Source organism: Puccinia triticina, chromosome 9A (genome assembly GCF_026914185.1).
Source record: "Puccinia triticina chromosome 9A, complete sequence".
Taxonomy (NCBI): domain Eukaryota; kingdom Fungi; phylum Basidiomycota; class Pucciniomycetes; order Pucciniales; family Pucciniaceae; genus Puccinia; species Puccinia triticina.
In genome coordinates, this window is record NC_070566.1 from 6771305 (window position 1) to 6779126 (window position 7822).

The window sequence follows — 7822 nt, forward strand, 5'->3', positions numbered from 1 at the left end:
TAAGGATCTAGGTCCATCTGACGCTCCTGGCGGGCTATTTTGCCTTGCTCCAGATGTTGATAAGTGCCTTGGAGGGATCTGCCCAGGCGTATCATTTCTTCGTAAATTTGACTGCGCCATTGTTGATTGCGCCCAGTATTCCGCGGGTGTCTGGAATTCACATTTCTCCCCCTGCGTGATTGGGGTCTTGAAGCTGGTCTGCGGCGCTGGGGGCTTCTTAATGGAGAGTGGTTTCGTCTGCGGGACGGCTGGTGGATTAGGAGAGAGTCTGAGCTGATCTCCATTGGATTCCAATCTTTTGTCCTCTTCAAGGTGGTTGTTAAACCTTTGAGGTCTATCATCGCCTGGAAATCCGCCCGGCAATACTTGAGATGTGCTATTATTGCCGCGTGACTGCTGCGGTTGCGCACGTCCTTGAGCCACATCTTGTAACCTTTCATCCTGTAATAGTAGCGCTTGAAATTCTCTTCCGTCGAGACTATTAGCAGAAGATGTATTTTTAGTTTTTCCTTTCTTTGTAGCATAAATAATTCTTTCTGCTACAGGTTGTTTAGCAGGTGGTAGAACTGACGCAGGTGGAAATCCTCTGCCTGGGTCTGATGTACGGGTTCTTCCATTATAACCTCGAGTTCTGAGAGAAGGAGGAGACATAGTAGAATTATTCTGATTCAGTAGGTATTTTTTGTTTTTATTTAGAGAATTTCTTAAGGTGTAAATGTACCTGAAGATTTATCAGAAATGGCTGGGGAATCTGCGCGCTGATTAGTATCAGTGGTTTCCTCTCTAGCCTCACGGGGTTGTGTGTTTTTGTCCGTAACTCCAAGGGATTGAAGTTCTGGGGTGAGGGTGTCAACGTTGGTGGACACTGTACACAATCAAAAACACAAAAATATTAGTATTAAAAAATACCATACTTTTAAAGTTATAGTGATTTTGCCGGAAAATCAGTGTAGGAAATTTTTCCTGTTGATGGAAAGGTTTGAATTTTGGTTGGATGAGAGCTGAGAAGGTGGCGCAGAAGTGTATCAACTTGGTTTCCTGATTGCTCAAACAGCGTGGAGTGGAGCTCTTTTTAAACTCTTGGAACAGCGGTTCTACAAGAGAGGGGGAAGTAATGATGCGCTTGTACAGCGCTTTTGGGATCTGTAGGCTAGGTATATTACTTCTAGTCTGATCCGCTAGGCTCTCGCGGTTCGATCGGCGGTCTGGGATCGTCTGTAGCTGCTCTAAATCAGGAGCTACAGGTGTTACAGTGATCCTGCTCGAGGGTTGCGGCTCGAGGAGGGTATGTACGGTAGGTATGCGCCTGTATGCGCTCTCTAATTGAGTTGGGTGGAGTGCGTCTAGCGTGTAAATCCTTGTAGATCCTTGCAGATCCGGGGTAATACAGTAATACAGTGTAATTGAACTGTAATTGAGTTATGTAGATCCTGTATACACAGGATGCGCACGGTGTATGTAGTACCACTTAGTCCCGCGACCTAATGCGCTCTTGAGTGGGAATGCGGTACAAATGCTTTCCTGCCGTAGGAATGGTAGAGTTTGGAGTCTCACGAAAAAAACCTAGTAGCGTAAATCGACCCTTGCGGTTCGATTTGTCTACTCAGAATTTTCGTATCTCTTCTCCTTTTGGGGGGAACAAGCGTTCCGGTGTGTTTTCCGCAGAGAAAATGAATGAAATTCACTGGAATTTCACTGTGTAGAGTCAACCAAGTGTGTATGATTCAATTTCTGTGGGTTTTGGCGAAATAAAGAGAATTTTTTCCCGCACAAAAATAGAGAGATAGTCAACAATAGGATGATTTTTTATGGATTTTTCCGGTTTTATAGAAGGAAACAGGGTGAAGAGTCTAGGAAAATGATGAGAAAATAATGGAGAATCTAAGACACAATCACGGGAAATCTAGTTAATGATTTGACTTCTCTTTCTGCGCGTAAGTTGCGGAGGAGGGCCGTCAGAAGTGAAGGGGGGAAGCGTGGAGTAGGAGGTATGTTCTGTATAAGAGCAGTATTCCTCGTCAAAGGGAGGATATCCAAATGGGAAAGCTGTAAGTTGTGGTTTTCTAACAAGTTTAGTTTGTTCTTCTTCCACAAATTCTGATTCTTCAGTAGTATCAATAAGTGTACCGTCAGGATGATAGATAAAAGTTATCCAAAGAGTACTGTAAGTTATCCAGGTACAGGTGTAGAATTGGTCCTCTCCAATCAGTGTATGGGTTTTTCTGACGTGTTCTTGGACTTCAAGGTTATTGGGATCTTCCTTTGTGTATTTCTGTAATTTCAGGAGGTTGGAGTTGGGTTTGAAATCACAGATAATGGTGGTCATTTGTCTTTTAACAAGACATTTTGGTGTAAAAATGGTAAGAAAATAGGTATGTTAGTATGATTATCACGGTTTGGGAGTGAGAATCACGGATAAATAATAGGCCAGACCCCCAATTGTCAGCCTGTATGTAACTAACCGTGTCTGAGAGGGTTGTTACTAGCAAGATGATAGTGTAATATGCCAAGGATGGGCCAATGGGTTCGTGGTAAGACCTGTAAAAGGTTTCACTCTATCAGTAATCTTGACTGAGAGGCTTGCTCAATTAAGGCGCATCCAGATAAACACAGGGTGTTAATAGGCATCCAAGGAACAACTCAACTTGGGTTCGTGGTTTTACCTACAGAAAGGTAAGGGTAATCAAGAGTTGAAGGTATTCCTGAATTGAATGATGGTTGAGAATGAAAGCACTGTTTAACTATAGTATGGGTTAAACTTTGCTGTAATAATATTCTGAGGGATGAACAGTCCTGGGGGGCGTGTTTATATAGAGGGGAAAAGAGCAGGAGGGAACATAAGGCGCTTGCAGGCGCTTCAGGACCAAGGGGGAACTGGAAGCGCTCAAGGGAAGCAGATCCTCATGAGGATCAACATTGGAAATGATCAGGGCAGTGTAATGATCAGTACTTATTCTAGATCAGTAGCTGTGCACATTAGCTGATCATAACCAATCAGTGATTCTATTCAGTGCTCTTTGAATTGGATTACATCATGTATTTTTTATGTATTTATATCATAACCAATATATTATGTAAATGGGAACTGAGGCGTAACAGGGGATAAATGAGTGATACCTGTCTTGGGGTATTTCACGTGTACAGTAATATTAAAATGTATTGTAATCTTACTGTTGCACGTAACTTAACTCTCATAACAACAGTACATTATGGTAACTGTATTTAACTATGGTTCTCTGTAATGTAATGTATAACAGGAGTACATTCTTAAGCTTGTATCTAATGATATACATATGTAATAAAGGTGTAAAAAGGAATGTACTATATGTAATGTGAACAATTGCAGGTACTTGGTACGTGTAAGGTACTGTGACATGTACTCTGTGGCTGACATATATAGCCCTAATATCCCAATGAGCTGCGTTCGTGTTGGTTCCACCAGCAATGCAGGGGCAGCCGTCGGTTCCCCGTTGTTGAGAACGACGGGGAATCCACAGCTGCCCCTGCATGTTGTGTTCTCGTGGGATCCACCGCGATCTCACAGGCGGCCGTGGAATCCTCGTGATTCTTGACGTGGAAATCCCAGGTGGGTGGAGACGATGGGAAAGCCCGTTGTCTCCACGCATTTTCCACGGGAGGGTGGAGACGGCGGGGGGAGCAGTGAAATCCACGTGGATTTCACAGAGCCGGTGATCCCGTCGTCTCCACAAACGCGCGGGCCAGGAAGCACCCCCGCCGTGTACACCGTCTTGTTGCGCAACCCCGTCACCGGCAAAGGTCAACCCGTCTGCTGGGCCTTCACCAGCTCTCTCGCAATGTATGTTGCTCTGATATTTTTTCTCGCTCGGCAGCCATTCAGATCCTATTTCTCACTCGGCAGCCATTCATACTGATTTGCCTGCTTCCGTATCATAGTGATCCACTCAAGCAGATTCTACAATGGTTGCGCGTCTCCACTGGAATGGTGCCCGATACTGTGATGAGCGATTGCGCGCTGGCAATCAAAGCAGCGGTTAAGGGGGCATACAGCGACCCCATGGAACTAGCACCAAGACACTATTGGTGTTGTTTCCATGTCATGAATGCCATGAAGACTAACGCGGTGATTCATCTTGGCAAGCGATCGGGAGGGGCCGTTGACGAATTCAGAGCGTTGATGCGCGCAGGTGACTACCCAAAGGCCCGGTTCATGATTTACTTGTTCAAGTGGCGGCAGGTCAGCAAGTCATTTGCTGAATATGTTGACTTGCAATGGTATCCTCACATCAAGAACTGGTCATTTCATTATCAAACTGTGAGGCCATTATTTCTCTCTATTTCTTTCAACCATCTTTCTAGTAAGTAACTGACTCATTTTTTGCCTGACAGACTGCTTATCAAGGCAACGACACTAATAACTACGCGGAGGCGTGGCACAAGACTTTAAAAACTAAATTCAGCACATCCTCGGAGCGCCGACGAATCGACGAGCTCATCCAGACTTTCTGCAACGTTGTTGATCCGGATTTCAGGAGACAATTCAGCCAGGTAAATACCGGGTTTGTCAAACAACGTGCTAACAAACTGCAAAATAAGGCCCAGGACCGTGCAAGGGGGTTTACGGCGGCGTACTTGGCTCAGATTGGGGTTGAGGTTCACAAGATGGCCAATCATGTAAGTGTGATGTTTTTTAATCTTCATGACCGAGACGATGTGCTCGTAACTGACGGTCCCTGACCATTCAGTACTTGATTGACTCCTTCACTAATCCGCGGGCACGCACCTACCGCGTTGACTTCGCGCCACCAATTGGCTTTGCCGAAGGGCGTCTAATCACCTGCGACTGTCGTTACTTCACTACGAGCGGTAGTGCATGTAAACACATGTACTACTTGGCGCAAGAGTACAAGTACCTAGCTGTCAAGAGGGCACCCAGTCCCCACGAGACTCTGCAACCATTGAAAGCAACAGTGACTCTGATGTCGAAGTGATTGGCTGCTCAATCAAGCGTTCTAACTCCAGTCTTTTCTCACCCCGTGACACCTCCGATCCAAAAAGGATCCGCTTGTCGGATGTTCCAGCTCCTGGTTTTGCGGACGCGCACCCAGCTCTGCGACCGGCTACCTCAGTTGCTTCTTTACCAGCACCAGCTACAACCTCCGTTGCAATAACGGTCCCATCAACTCCGCAAAATTACATGCAAAGGTCCGTTGACTCGGGAGCAAAGTCTCTCAAGCGCGCCATGGACGCACTGAAGAAGAAGAAAGACCGGGTTAGGATGGTGGAAAATTCCTTGGCTTTAATGATGAATCAATTTCAAGTGGTGTGCCACTTACTACTACGGGCGGTCAAAGAACGTGTACCGGGAATTTCTCACACCCCCACCCCTACCTTCACAGGCGTTGGTGATACTGGTCGGATGAACGGTTTGGAGCTCAAAGTTTTGGTTGGCAACCTACAGGAGGTGGCTTGTGGAGCGTTGAAACGAATGCAAGGCGTGTTGCGAGTCAAGCAAAACTTAAACTCTTTCGTTGCAAATTTGACTGAGGTATCAATGGAGATATTCAAGGAGCGCTGCTTTGAGATTGTGGGGATGCTTGAGGAGACATCGGTTTTGGCGGCGAGGGTGCAAGTGCGATGAAGATTAAGGGCAATCAAATTGAGGAATGATGAAAACAGGTAAGGGAACATGATTTTCCATTGAGGTGGGGGGATGGAACAATTTATAGGACAGGTGCTGTTTAAAGGACCAAGGGACAAGTGGGGGTATCACGGTGTGGTAGACGGAAAAGTGGAAAAATAAAAAGTTTTTTCTATGCCACATAATTACTCATACTAGGCCTCAAGATACCATCAAATGGACCCCAGAAATGGATTCTACGGCCAATTTCACCCCTAGTCCCCACTGGAATGGTCATTACAACCCCACTGGATAAGAAGTTACACCTCTGTGGACCCCACCAAACACCTATCACATGGCCAGCCCCAGTAACCCAGCTGTCACCTGCCCCGACCCAAGTTTCACAGTAGTACACTTATACATATCACAGGATACAAACATACATCTCCCTGTCAGGCTACACTCATTACATATTAGCTAAATACACTCGTTTATATACATAGTATGACATCATTTACACTGTTTCTGCAGCCTCAGACTTTGTGTATACACTAATTCCCCCTGTATGACAGCTCATGCAGTCTACTGTCAACTTATGCATGCGTTAGAATGTTCTGTTGTATATTTTGACATCATGTATGCACCCCTGGCATATTTAGAATGTTCTGTGGTATATTCTGACACCATTCATGCACCCCTGAGGGGTTATGACATCATTTGTATCCACTCCCACCAGCTAAAATCCCTCACCCTGTTGTCTAGATTAGCTGAAGCCCTAACCCACAAGCCCCTTTGGGGCTCCACTTTTGTCTATAAAAGGAGCTCTCTCCACCCCCAGTGGCCTGCTCCCCAGTTCCTCACCCAGAGCTCACAAGTCACCCAACACTCATCCACACTCAAATCCTAAAACCCTTATAACAATAAATCAACCCTTATAACAAAAATTCAACCCTTATAACAAAGTAATTAAAACACTTACACGTTGCCGGTCAAACAGATTTCATCTGGAACAGACCAGACCTATCACTTAATAAAACTTGCCAAGCTGAGCTTGGTGGGTCTTGTTGACTGATAACAGAAGGGCAGAGCTTGAAACTCCATCATACCCTTCACCATTCAGCAAAAGGGTTTCATTACCACTTTTGAGTCTTAAAACGGACTTTGTCGGTTGGTTGCTGGCCAACTCTTATACCACTCACACAAATCTCTTGACTGCTGCTCGTGATTATCACCACAGCTGCTCAATATCTCCAATGGTACTCGCTATATCTCTTGCTGCTCTCTATGTGTGGTTACGGGTGTTGCGTTATGTACTTGTATCTATTGCTGCTAACTTGTCATGGTTAGACTAAGTAATTTTTCATTGTTGGTTGCTTTTTTTTTGTTGTACATATTTTTTTCAGCTATTTTTGCAAATCAACAACCAATTTCATTTATCTTTGTTTAGGCTACATTCAGGTTCGCGTTTTCAATGTTCCAAAATCCTGATTCATCCTCCAAGCATGCATTTATTTTGCTATAACAACTTGTTTGCCTGTTTCTCATTAAAATTTATGCATGTGTTAGCTGCTCCCTCAGAATCGCTAAGATCCCGATTGACAGAGGAAACCGCAAATGAGTTAGGCAGAGATTTGCCTCAAAACTCTCACTCATAGTGTGAGCAGCTCGAGGAAGCTTATGTAGATTGATCGCGATGACTGATCATTGGTTTCCTTGAATATCTGTTGTTAAAAAGTTGTTCCCAACCCAAGGATTTCATCCAACAGATACAGCAGACCCTTTACTACAGACAACAGACAAGGTTCTCAGTAAGTTTATTGTCCACCCTCCAGTTCTCCACATGGTGGATACCTTTGGCTCTGGAGAAGCTACCTCGGATACGGCTTTCAAGACTCAGCGTGCCTTCAAAGACACCTGCACATTATTCCTCAAGGAGAAAAGTAAGTCATGCTATCATGACTTACTTTTACCGGATTGATGCGGTCATTTTTGATGACTGAGGGACATAAAAGAAGGCTGATTTCACTTACAAAATCTAGGCCTCTCTGTTGTTAAGATGGTCGAAGGTATTGTCAAACTCAGAGCAGCTTACCGGTTCAAAGACAATGCGCCAATGGAATCAAGAATGGGTCTCAAACTGAACAAATCAAAACTGCCTCCGGAAGTCCATGAAATAATTGAAACTGTTGATCACAAGATATGGTCGCAAATCAAGTCCTGCGG